This window comes from Calliphora vicina, chromosome 3 (assembly GCF_958450345.1).
Source record: "Calliphora vicina chromosome 3, idCalVici1.1, whole genome shotgun sequence".
Lineage (NCBI taxonomy): Eukaryota > Metazoa > Arthropoda > Insecta > Diptera > Calliphoridae > Calliphora > Calliphora vicina.
Window position 1 is genome coordinate 29213755 of NC_088782.1, and position 13402 is coordinate 29227156.

General features: G+C 28.3%; 1 protein-coding gene across 1 annotated transcript in view; it reads right to left on the bottom strand.

Annotated features, from left to right (window-relative positions):
* The window catches only part of Mp (Multiplexin), a 754200-nt gene that overhangs the window by 590529 nt on the left and 150269 nt on the right, over positions 1–13402 (bottom strand). The gene's annotated exons all lie outside the window — the stretch shown is intronic.

A 13402-nucleotide genomic window follows, 5' to 3' on the forward strand; every position in this document is an offset into this window, starting at 1 on the left:
ATAAAACGTAAGTAGTCTAAAGGATTGTCATTTAATTTAATATAAAAATGTTAACATTTGTTATACAATTTCTTTATTTACTTGTTTAAGGTAATAAAACAAACCCTTTATAACTTTATTTATGCAAAATTTCTTGGAAATTAATGTCAACAAATTATTTGCAAAAATTATTTTGACAGCCAAATGTCACACTTTAGCAACAGTTTCTGTTTGTTGTCGTTATTTTGGCCTCCTGCTGAAATGTTGAAATCTTAGCGTCATTGCAGCAAAAAAAAAAAACTTAAAATTAATGAATGTTTTTTTGTTCATTTAGCTAGTTTAGGGGAAAATTTACACTAATATTTAATTAATCAACATTTAAGTATTGTCACGTGTTTTTTTTTTGTCATTTGCTGCTAAATGTCTAAAGGTCTTAATAAGATGGATTTTAGTAGGGATTTTAAAATGTCAAAAGTTAATTTTGACTTTCATTCTAGAAAATTAATTATTTGAGTTTTCCCCTGGATTTTATATAAAACTAAAGAAATACATTAATTTTCTAGCAATGAATGTTACAAGTTAAGTTAGAGACATCATCCACATAACCACTGCCATAGAAAATAGCAAGTCTAATAAACAAAACATATCTTCCAGGGAAGCGAAAAAGTAAGAAAATTTTTAGCAACATGTTAACGCTGCAAAAGAGGGAAATAAATCTGTAACTTCTAAACCATTACGCCGATTTGAATGCAAAGAGGAAGTGTAGTCGAGTTTAACTTTTGAATTTGGACCTCATAACCCCACCAGGAGCGAGACCAGGGGTTCCCAAAGTAGGACACATCGGGTATGTTCATTTTTAAAATGATCCTATTTCTTCGTTTGTCTTCCGATTTAAAAAAAAAATTACACATACAGAATCTCCTCGCTATCAATTATCTCTTATAGCTTAGGAGATATTCGCATTTGAAAATTAAATTTTCAACATTTTTACCCACCCTACACCAGTTTTTTGGTGACCGCGGTTCCAAATATTCTCCGATTTTATCCATTTTTCTTTTATAGGATCATGACTGAGTCCAAACTTACATGCATTTGAATATAAAAAAAATAAAAAAGGCGATTTTTCGCAATTTTTTTTTGGGAAAAAAATACTTTTATTCTTTTTAAGTTATCTAAAAATTTTCTAAGAGGATGTATAATAAATTTGTACTTTTTGAAAAGCCATCTTTACGCCAAATACCTTAAATGAAAAAAGAGTTATAATTTTTGATACCGACGGGATCAGGTCCATTCAAAAAATGCCTATTTTTTATATAAAATTCAATTTTAGGGAAAAAATTCTCCAATCGCATACTCGATATCAAAATATAGTAACCTATTTTAGATGGCCCAATAAGTTCTTAATTATTTTGTAAAGGGTTCCAATAACCCCGCCCCTAAATCCCATTTTTGGGATTTTTCAAGATTTTTTGGGGAATTGCGGGATACTAGATTACAAATTTCAAAATTTGTTTTTATTTTTCCATTTTAAATAGAAAAATCTACATAACTGTGAAATTTCATTAAAAACTATTCATAAATAAAAATTTTATTTCAATTTGAAAAATTTGTATCTATGCAAAATTCAATAAAAAGCATTTTTTGTCATATTTTCAAAAAAGTATTCCATGAATTTTTTAGTTGTCAAAAGTTATATACATTATTGAAAGGTAGACAAAATCATCTATGCATTGATATATAACATGTCTACCATATGTTTTTTACGTGTCAAATAAATTAGGGAAAACTAAACAACTCCCTGAGAATTTCAAATCGGCGTAAGGGTTTAGAAGTTACAGATTTATTTCCCTCTTTTTTTATTCTCATACCACTGTGCGCTGGGTTTGCATAGGATGGAAACTAAGAAGAACTTGTGTATTTTTTCATAGTCATTCTATCGAAAGTTATAATTTTAAAGTAATAAAATGATGACTCCTGTGGCCTTATTTTTAAAGTAAAATGTTTTACATCAGAAACATCACATTTGATAACAAAAAATGTTATTCCTGATGAGAAATACTTAGAAATAACATATGTGTGGAAAACCACACACCAGTTAAACAGCATCACTTTTTAAATATCTTGTTACCAAACAATTTGTTTGAATCAATTAATGAGTTTTATAAACATCGCGCAGCAATTTCTCTTTAGATGTATACAAAATCTTAATTTTGTATGGTTTCCCATACAATCAATGGTGGTGTAATGAAAGTAGGACTTCTATGTTATTATGTTTAAAGTTAAATGTTTTCTTTGGTACTCCAGTTTGATCCAATTCACACCTTATCTTAAAATTTTGATAATGAACTCTACTGCTTAAATAGTTGTTGCCCTCCTACCTTTGGTCATACTGCCTATATTAACAAAAACCAAGGGCCACATGCAAACAGTCAATAGTAAATAGTAACAAGGTACAACAAATTCAAATACATTAACAAAAACAAAATTGTACTAATGTTTTAATCAACAGTCAACAGTCGTCATTTAACACAACACCCCACTTCTACACTCTCGCTCCCTCTATCACTTGCCACAGCAGTCCTTCAAGAGGTGCTACTAATAGTGGTAACAACAACTAGCAGGACTGCTTAATGTTGATGTCAGTAATAGGAAACAAACATAAAAACAAACAAATAAACATCATTAGCAGTGAATAGCAATAGAAAAAACAAAAAAAAAGGAAGGTACAACAAAACTCCAACATTTCCACAAGGTGTCGTGTTACATTGAGACGCCTATTTGTCTGAGGGGTGCAACTTCAAAATAAAATATGTATGGACGTGCAAAGTAAAAAAAAAACACAGAAAATGAAAACATTGCTCTCTGTTTTTATTTTCTGGAACTGTAGGCGTCATTTACGCGTGACATTTGTAATTTTATGCAGGTTTTCCTTTAACAAAAACAAAACACTCACACGTACTCAGGCATTCGCAAACACTCAACTACATTGAAACAAATTTTCTAGAATTGGCATAAAGAATGTCTCCCCTCTATTACGTTCTGCTCTCTTTACCCTAGCAAATTAGTTTAAGCAGTAGGACTCTTTTGTAAATACAAGATGATTCAAGACTTTTGCCAAATGAAAAACCCTGCAGCAGCAGGGGTATATGTATGTGTATGTAAGAGTGTGAAAGAGAAAATTGTGTGAAATACTCTTATGCCAATTAAGGTTCAAAATAAAGTTATTTTTCTTAAACGTTTTAGACGTTATAGACTCCGGCAAGTTCAAGAATATTTGAATTAAAAGAAACATGAAAAATTGTGACAAAAACCAACTGGGTAATTATGTGTAGAAAGGTGAAATAGTATTTTGTTTATTAACAGTACAATTACAAGGTCGTTGTCAAACATGCCAAGCTTTAGCGTTATAAAAAATAGTTTTGAAAACACTTTGATATTTTGTTGCCAGCCAAATATATAGAAATTATATATGTGTGGAAAACCACACAGCCATCTTGGAACGTCACTTTTTCATAGATGACAGAGGACTATTTTAGACCATAAGAGTATCAAAAACCAAAAATTTCAAAATAAAAGTCACCCTATTTTACAAACATGTACGAGATTCTTCCATCATAATGTTTGGCATCATTTTCTTAAATAATGGAAAGAAATTTCCAGTTACAGAGTGGACACCTGATTAAAATTAAATGAATAATTAAAACAATTTTGACCTAATTATATACTTAATGACGTAGTTATACTCAATTTATTTGGCTGAGATAATAATTTTGTACTTTTGACAAAAAAAAAATGGCCTCAGCCCTTTTGCATACCACAATATAACAGCGATAAAAAACAAAATGAATGTAAACATTTTTTAAGCAAACATAGTAACTTTACTTATACCAAAGTTTTGTATTAAAATTTAAATTTTCATAAAAAGTGGAGTTAGTACATTTGTACACTAAGCGTACAATATGTATATGTCTTCTGATAAAATAAGCAAACACTCTCACACATTGTCAATTGAAGATACTCGTTCACATACAATTTTGTTTATAAAGTTAGAAAGCATTTAAGTAAATTGATTATGATAATTGTATTCATTAGTGGAAGCCATCGAAAATCACACAAATAAACCTATTTTAACCTACACATACAAACGCTTTTAAAACAAACATATTAATACATTAGCAAACATAAACATAAGTGTTTTACAAGCAGTATATACACGATTACATAAAGATTTACACACACATATGTACGTAAATATGGTTATATGTGTATGTGTACAAAAACATCATAACTAAATTACAAATATACACGCAGACATTAGTATAAATTTTATCTACATATGTTTGTGGTTTAGTTTATGTTAGTTTGTGTTTTAACTACAGTCAGTTTGTGGTTGACCACAATTATTTGACTTAAGTTAATTTCAATTTTGTAATTTACAGGTGTATACATTTATATATATACACCAACAATCTCACGTAAACAAAGACAAACCATACATAAATAGACCACAATATTGTTTGTAAAAAGATTAATTTACATTCTGCTAAATATTACTTAAGTATAAGTCGCTTTGCATATGTCTCACATTTATTTGTCGTTTTATTGGAATAGTGAATACTGTGAATACTTTGATTTAGCTGAAACACCCATCAGAAACATTCAATGAAAACATCAATAACTTTTTCAATTGAATTTTACTTTTCATGGGATTGCCAAGGGTTAGAACGCGACATTGAGAAAATAAGGAAATCTTAACAATATTGTTTCTTGTTCCTATTTTTCGATAACTTCTTCGTATCATTAAGTTTAGTTTAAACGGCAGGTTGTGTCATTTTGTTGTTTCCTATATATTATTAATAAACTTGGTATACAGAACGTGACAAAAATATAATTTCTTGTTCATTCCTGTGCCAGGATCTGAAATATCATCCTAGATTTTTCCTTTTGAGTGCATAATTGGTCCTTAAGTAAATATATCGGTCATTGTGGCACGTTATTTTTAAGAATTACTCAAGAAAAATTCAAAATCAGCGATTTGGAACATAATTTTTTAAAGCGATTTTATTTAATTACAATACAATACTGTGACATTGTAGTGATAGTTGTCACGTTGAAAAATTCCAATCTTTAGCATGATTTACCACGCGACCTTTTTAACGTGACATTATTTTTACTTATTTTACTTTCTATCGATAAAATTAGTCTGCCTTATTCAATATTTGCTATTTGTTTTTTAATTTCAAACTTCTGAAGTCCAAGCTAAAAAATATATTATTTATTTATCAGCCATATTATTTATTAATACCATAATTGCTTTTAACAAACAAATTCCGTCTACATTATATTTTTAATAATTTTTAGTGTCTCACTTTGCTGTCTTAAACAATTATGGCCCTAGATATAAAAGGGTTAACATTGCCAAGGAAATTAGAGAATTATGAAATCGTAAATTAGTTTTGAAAACAATGAGAGATTTTGTTGACAGTCGATTATATAGAAATTATAAATGTGTGGAAAACCACACACCCGCTTTGCAACGTCACTTTTTCATTTCATAAACATCGCTTAACATATTTACTAAAAAACAAGTAAGAGAGCTATATTTGGCCGAATCTTATACCCTTTACCAAATTATACTTTTAAATTTTAAAAATGTTTAAGTAAACAAAATTTAAAATTTTTTATACAAATTTTTTCTTTTAATTTATTAGCGAAAAAATGTTACGGCAAAATATTTTAAATTTTGTTTATTTAAAAAAATTTTAAAATTTAAACGTATAATTTGGTAAAGTTAACAATATATGTATAACCAAAACTTTAATTTTTTTGAAATCTAAATATTTCAAGACGTTCTCCATTCTAACCTATAATACACACAACCATTACAATTTGCACTATTTAGTCTTTATTAGAATCGAAAACAATTTTTTATTGTTTTTAAATTTCGTTTAAAAAAACGTTTGCGTATTGAAAATATTATCTTCGGTAGATAAATATTAATCATACGTCTATGGCTCCAATAATGCATTATTAAATTAAACATTTTAAAAGAACTTTTAGAATGATTTAGAACTTTTAAAGAAAAAGTTGTAAATTCGCATTAGTGTAAAATTGAATAGGATTAAGATATTGTAATAAAATATTGGATTCAAATATAACGGTTTCCAACGGCTGGTTTCAAATTACATCATGTTTCTCATCATTTAAATTCCTGGAGACTTCTAATTGTGGACAATGTTGTTTACCAACTGATTAACAGCACTTAACATAACTCTGGACATTATAAACATAGCTGTGGAACGTACAACATTGAAATAGAAATATAATTTTCATGAAGCTACTGGAAGGAAGATGGCACTGTGTATAAATAATGGCAGTCTGTAGTCAGTAGAGTATTCATTCGGCTAATGATCGTTGATTAATCGAATAATTTCTTACAAATAATTATTCGAACAATTTAAAAATGGCCATTTTCGAATAACGAATAATTTGAACAATTTTATGTAGAATAGTCGAATAAAAAGAATAAATGTTCATATATATTTAAATTTATTAAATTGCTTAAAATTTTTCATAATTTGAAATTTAAATAAGTAATAATGACTCTAAAAATTGTATTGTTTCTGAAATTCGACAAATAACTAAAGACAAAGGGACTTTCGATCACTGTAGATGAGTGTTCCGATAGCTCCTTCTATAAATATATAAATATTACTGCAAGAAGTTAAAATTCTAAAAACAAATCTTTCAAAATTTTTAACTTAGGACTTAAACCAATGAAAATAAGAGGTAGGGAATAAAATATTTGTTATTTAGCTGGAGAAATATTAGAAGACTCGCAAATAATAATCCAAATTTTAACTTAGATTAAAGTGGAGTTGAATGTGATGGAGAATGTGATTTTGAAACGGTTGTCGAAAGTGATATTGATGATGACATTTATAATTATTACATTGAAATAGATGAAGGCCATGATCTTAAAATATATGTATATAAGTGATGTATTAACCGCGTATGTAAGTGTTGCAAAATATTTTATAAATCGAATGATAAACACAAATATTGCAAACTAACGTTTTGTTGCAAGAAAAGCATGGAGTTCGTCTTATACATGATTTTGAACATCGTTGAACATCTTTGTCTAACATGGTAATAAACTTTTTGCGTATTTGTAAATGCGTCAATCATGCACTGCCTAAATTCAAATTAGCCACGTTCACTGACAATGATATCAAACTTTGGACAGATTCCCTTTATAGTGTAATTCGCCAAGACAACTTGATTAAGCAAAGATTCGGAACCCTGATAGAACTTGAGGGTATAATACAATTTGTTATTAACTAATTTAGAAATAGTGAATAATTCATTTACTAAAGAATTAATTACTCAATTTAAAACCCGAATTAATGAACGACACAAAAAAGTTCTTAATACGTTTATATTGTATTTGAATTCAGGATCATGTCCAACTAGCTCAAATTTGTTAATGCATAGCTCCAAAATGGAAACTAATGGGTTTGATAGTCAATTGTTTTGTAGAGTGTTCGGGAGTTAATCTGTTGAAAATTCTGTTGAAAATTTAATGATGGACTTTGTTTTTTGACATTATCAATACTTGAATTGTTAACTTTAACGTTATTTTTTATTTTTCTTTAACAATAAACTATTAAAAAACCGACATAAAAACTTCATTCTTTACTTTTTTAAAAAAAATTAAATAATTCGAATAATTCGATTAATTTTAAACGTGCGATCGAATTATTCAAACAAGTTAAAATCTCTTATTCGAATTATTCGTTTTATTCGAACAAGAGAAAAATCGAATAATTCGAAAACCCCATTAGTCAGTTTATTATAGGCGCTGTTAGAGTTAACATCATCCGCATTCTTGTACATTATAAAGTGTAATTAAAGTGTGAGTATTATTGTGAATTATAAACGTATATTTGTATGCAGACAAATAGTGACCATTTAAAGTGTTGTTGTGTAAATTTGAATAAATAAAGAGTTGTTATGATTTTAAATTTCTAAACTGCTTTTATTTGCAATCAAATCAAGCCGGTTTATTTAAAGCAAATAAACCACCATTTTTAAAAGGTAAAACCGTAACCATATGGAACTTATATAGACCGGAAGATCTTTCAATCAATGGAATAATAATATTTGCCTTATCTTTAATAAAATACCGAAATTCCTGAAACGGCTAAAGTAAGTCACAAAAATTTAGTTTTTCCATAAAAGTGTCTATTCTGCCATTATTTGCCAGGTGATATTTTGTAATTTTATTGTATTTATATAGCGTTATCTTTTTTAGACATTTTTAGATAGATATATTTGTTCAAAATTGGTCATTGTTCTATTTTAAAAACCACGAATTTTTATAATAAATTTCATATCGACTTGCCTCCTCCCACCAAAACTAAATTTTCTACTAAAACTCTTGTCATAACTCTATTGTACCAAACAACTAGTTCATATGATTTTTTAACTAAGAAATTCATTAACCATAAACTGAAAATTAGTTAGATTTCTTAAAAGTTTATTTAACTAAATAGTTAAAACAAGTTTTTAGTTTTTTTCCTTTGCAAACATTTGCTTTCTCTCAAGGATTTTAGTACTTTTAACCACATTTGCATAACAAATTAATTAGATTATTCCTACAACATTTTAACAATTTTTCCCTTGATTGTGGTAACATTTTAATTTACATATGATTTTAAAAATTATACAAAATATAATAAATTAAATTCCATTCCATACCCTTTTATTAACCTAATTACTTATATATCCTTTATCTCTTACCACTCGTAACTTTCTTTTATATACATGCTAAAACCATTTCTTGTCTTAACAATTTATTAACTTGGCTCGTAGCATAATCACATTTACATAGTACATATATGTTCATATTCGGATTGACCAAAGTAGCAGAAAAAGTTTATCAACCAGAACATCATGGATGAAAATGGTAAAACTATATTTTACAACAGTAAAACAATAACAACTATAAACCAAAAAAAAAGAAAGAAAATAATGTAATATAAAAATGAATTATATTATATATAAAAGCATATCCTTTTTAGCCATAATGTAAAATATACATATTCTTTCTTTTTTCTTTTTGTTTTTGTTAAACTTTATAAAAGGATACATGTTAAAAAGGATAATGTTAAATAAATCTTTACTTTCTCTTTCTGTGCAAAAAAAGCAAAAAAAACAAAAAGTCAAGGCAAATGTGAGAACATATTTATAAGTGTGTGTATATTATTAAAGAAAATCTAAAAAATAAATCATATTTTATGATAAAATATTAAGAAGATTAAATATAATGCATAAAACAAAAAAAAAAAAAAACTATATATTTATACATATTTTAAAATATGATTTTCCAGTTATTCTTTATTTTCACTCAACATTTATTGTCTTGCGTATAAATCTATAGAGAGAGCAAAAAGGGAATAAAAACCTTGAAATTGTTTTTAATAAAAGATTTTATGCTAAAATCATCATTATATTTTTATTATTATTTTTATGCGAGTTGTCGTTTTACATCACCATATAAGTTTTTCTATTGTTTTAGATTTATTTAAATTAGAGCTAAATATGAATGAATGAATTTATTAAATACCCTTCTTTTAAATGAGAGGTTAGTATAGTGTTAAGGATAGAAATAATGTAAAATGAAAACTTTTGTTTATCATATGTTATGAAATCTTTCAGCTTAAGCTTAAGGTTTTAATGTAGCTGCAGTTTAACTTCAATTGTAGATTTTAAGAAGTTCCAGTTTAGCTTCAATAACACAAGGCAACAAAATCCAAAAATTTATAATTTATAGTATTGTGGTTCCAGTAGTACAAATAGGGTTCAAATTTTCAATTCTATGGAGAGGTTTCTTTAAAAAAATGTTAAGCAAAATTATAAATTTGTTTAGACGTTTCACCACATAATTAATGATAACTCCAAAAAGGTTAGTCCGACGTTATTAAAATAAACATAGAAAAGTTTTGATTTACGTAGCATTTAATCCGTTTATATATTGCGTTTGAATTGGCTCTAATAAAAGCAAAAAATATCTTTTTTACGTGAAAATAGTAAATTTTTAAGTTTTAAAAAAATCATGAAAAATCGAAAATGGCGGAAATTGTTCAGATTTATTGCTTTATCGCAAAGCCACATGTAATGGGAACAAAATGAAATACCGATCCTAACAATGAATTGATTATTTTCGAATTTATCCAAGATTAAGTGAATTCGTTCATTTTCACAAAATTTAAGTTTTTTGTTTCATAAACATAAAATTGAGTAGTTTATGTTCCTCTTTCGATTGATTGAAGCTGGAAAAAAATTTCCCCTAGTATGTGTACATTTTCATATACATATTGCGTTTCAATCGGCTCAGTAGTTTCGGAGTTATAATAACAAATTGAAGCAAAAAATATATTTTTAATGTCAAATAGCACATTTTTTTGTTTTTATAAAAATCATGAAAAATCGAAAACGGTAGAAATGGTTCAGATTTATTACTTTATCGAAAAGCCACATATGGTAGGAGTAAACTGAGGTATCGGTCATAAAAATCGCTTGATTTTTTTTCGAATTTATTCACATTTGAGTGAATCCGCTTATTCTCAGAAAATTTTAGTTTTTTGTTTGATTTTATTTTAAAAATATCGAACTAACCCTTTTTGAGTTATCTTTAATTATGTGGACAAACGACTAACAAAATTTATAATTTTACTTAATATTATTTTTTAAAAAATATCTCTTCATAGAATTGAAAAATTTTAGAATTTTTGTATTTAGATAGCCATGGACCAAGGATCATCAAATCTATATAGTGGTTATTCAAGCATTTGTTTGCTGTTAACATGTGTAATAGGTCCTTAGGAATTCCCTGTTTAGAAGAAGAACCACTTTAACTTATAGCCTAGGTATTTAAAAAGAACCTGTTCAGCCTCAGTCGTAGATCTTTCAACAGAATCAGTTTAGCTTCAATCTTAAGTCTTTCAAATTTAGTTCAATCGTAGGTCTTTAAGAAGTCCCAGTTTAGCTTCAATCATAGGTTTTTTACAATTCCACTTTTAGCTTCTAGCAAACTCTTTAAGAAGCATCAGTTTATCTTCAATCGTAGGTATTTAAAAAGTACCAAATTAGCATTAATCGAGCTTTTTAAGAATAAACTGTTTAGCTTCAATCGTAGGTCTTTAAAAGATAGATTCAATCGTTGCTCTTTCAGAAGTCCATTTACAGCTTCAATTATAGGAAGTCCCAGTTTAACTTCAATCGTAGGTCTTTAAGAAGTCCCAGTTTAGCTTCAATCGTAGGTTTTTAATAAGTCCTAGTTCAGCTTCATTCAAAGGTCTTTAAGATGTCCTAGTTTAGCTTTAATCATAGGTCTTAAAGAAGTCCCAGTTTAGCTTCAATCGTAGGTCTTTAAGAAGTCCTATTTTAGCTTCAATCATAGGTCTTTAAGAAGTCCCATTTTAGCTTCAATCTTTGGTCTTTAAGAAGACCAAGTTTAGCTTCAATCATAGGTCTTTAAAAAGTCCCAGTTTAGCTTCAATCGTATGTATTTAAGAAGCCATATTTTAGCTTCAATCAGAGGTCTTTAAGAAGTCCCAGTTTAGCTTCAATCGTAGGTCTTTAAGAAGTCCCAGTTTAGCTTCAATCTTTGGTCTTTAAGAAGACCAAGTTTAGCGTCAATCATAGGTCTTTAAGATGTCCTAGTTTAGCTTCAATCATAGGTCTTAAAGAAGTCCCAGCTTAGCTTCAATCATAGCTATTTAAGAAGTCCCAGCTTAGCTTCAATCATAGGTCTTTAAGAAGTCATATTTTAGCTTCAATCATAGGTCTTTAAGAAGTCCCAGTTTAGCTTCAATCGTAGGTCTTTAAGAAGTCCCAGCTTATCTTCAATCATAGGTCTTTAAGAAGTCATATTTTAGCTTCAATCATAGGTCTTTAAGAAGTCCCAGTTTAGCTTCAATCGTAGGTCTTTAAGAAGTCCCAGCTTATCTTCAATCATAAGTCTTTAAGAAGTCCCAGTTTAGCTTCAATCGTAGGTCTTTAAGAAGTCCTACTTTAGCTTCAATCTTAGGTCTTTAAGAAGTCCCAGTTTAGCTTCAATCGTTGGTGTTTAAGAAGTCCTATTTTACCTTCAATCGAAGGTCTTTAAGAAGTCCCAGTTTAGCTTCAATCATAGGTCTTTAAGAAGTCCCAGTTTAGCTTCAATCGTAGGTGTTTAAGAAGTAATATTTTACCTTCAATCGTAGGTCTTTAAGAAGTCCCAGTTTAGCTTCAATCGTAGGTCTTTAAGAAGTCCTAGTTTAGCTCTTTACGAAGAGTTCGATCAAACAGTTTAGCTTCAATCGTAGGTCTTTAAAAAGTCGACAGATTATCTTCGATCGAACAACTCAAGAAGAAACATTTTCACTTCAATCGTTGGTCTTTACAAGGCTCAGTTTAGCTTCAGTAGCAGGTCTTCTAGAAGTCCAATTTTAGCTACAATCGCAGGTATTTAAAAGGTCAAATACCCTTCAATAGAACAATCCAAAAAGAAACAGTATTTGTTTTAACCCTTTCAGGATCAAAAATAATTTTGTCGAGCTAAAAGTATGAAAATTTATATTTATGCTAATTGAATACGCTGAATCCGGGTAAAATAAAATTGTTTGTATTTGGTTGCTCCCAAGTCTGTCTGACTCTCTGTGTCTGTCTTTTATTTAAAGTAAAAAAATTAAAACTATTATACAGTAAAAGCGCTTAGAAACAGAGTATGTTATAATGTCGAATATATTCGACAAAACCACTGAAAGGGTTAATTCAAACATTGCAGATTTTCAATTATGACCATCTTGTCGCAAATGAGAGGCAAATCTTTGTAGCTATTCCTATTAAATAGTTCTCTAAACATCATATGAAATTTAATTGCATCCAAATGCATTCATTTAAAATATCAAATTTGTGAACTTGATTTGCAATAAAACAATTTCCTCATTAAAACAGCTACTAAAGATCAAATTAAGAGGAAATTATCCATGTTTCCTTTAAATCATCTTTACATTGTGTAGAGTATTTTATGCAAAAGTCTTGACCTACTACCTACTAACATATTCAGTTTGCTTTCTCCTCCCTTCTTGATATTGCTGGTTTTCAATTTTTTGCTTACTGCATATTAAGTTCTCATTTTGATAATAAAACAGTTTTTTTTTTTTTGAAATTTTATATGCATGTGTTTGTTACTTCTACATAAACGTATGTGTGTGAGTGAGTGTAAGTGTATTTGAGAGAATGTTATTTTGCTTATAGCAGTAATTTTATATTAGTTTGCATTTATTCACATACTTACATATGCAATAGTTGTTGTTATTGCTTGTATGTACATTGCATATATGTATACATATATTTATGCATGTGTGTGCTTTAT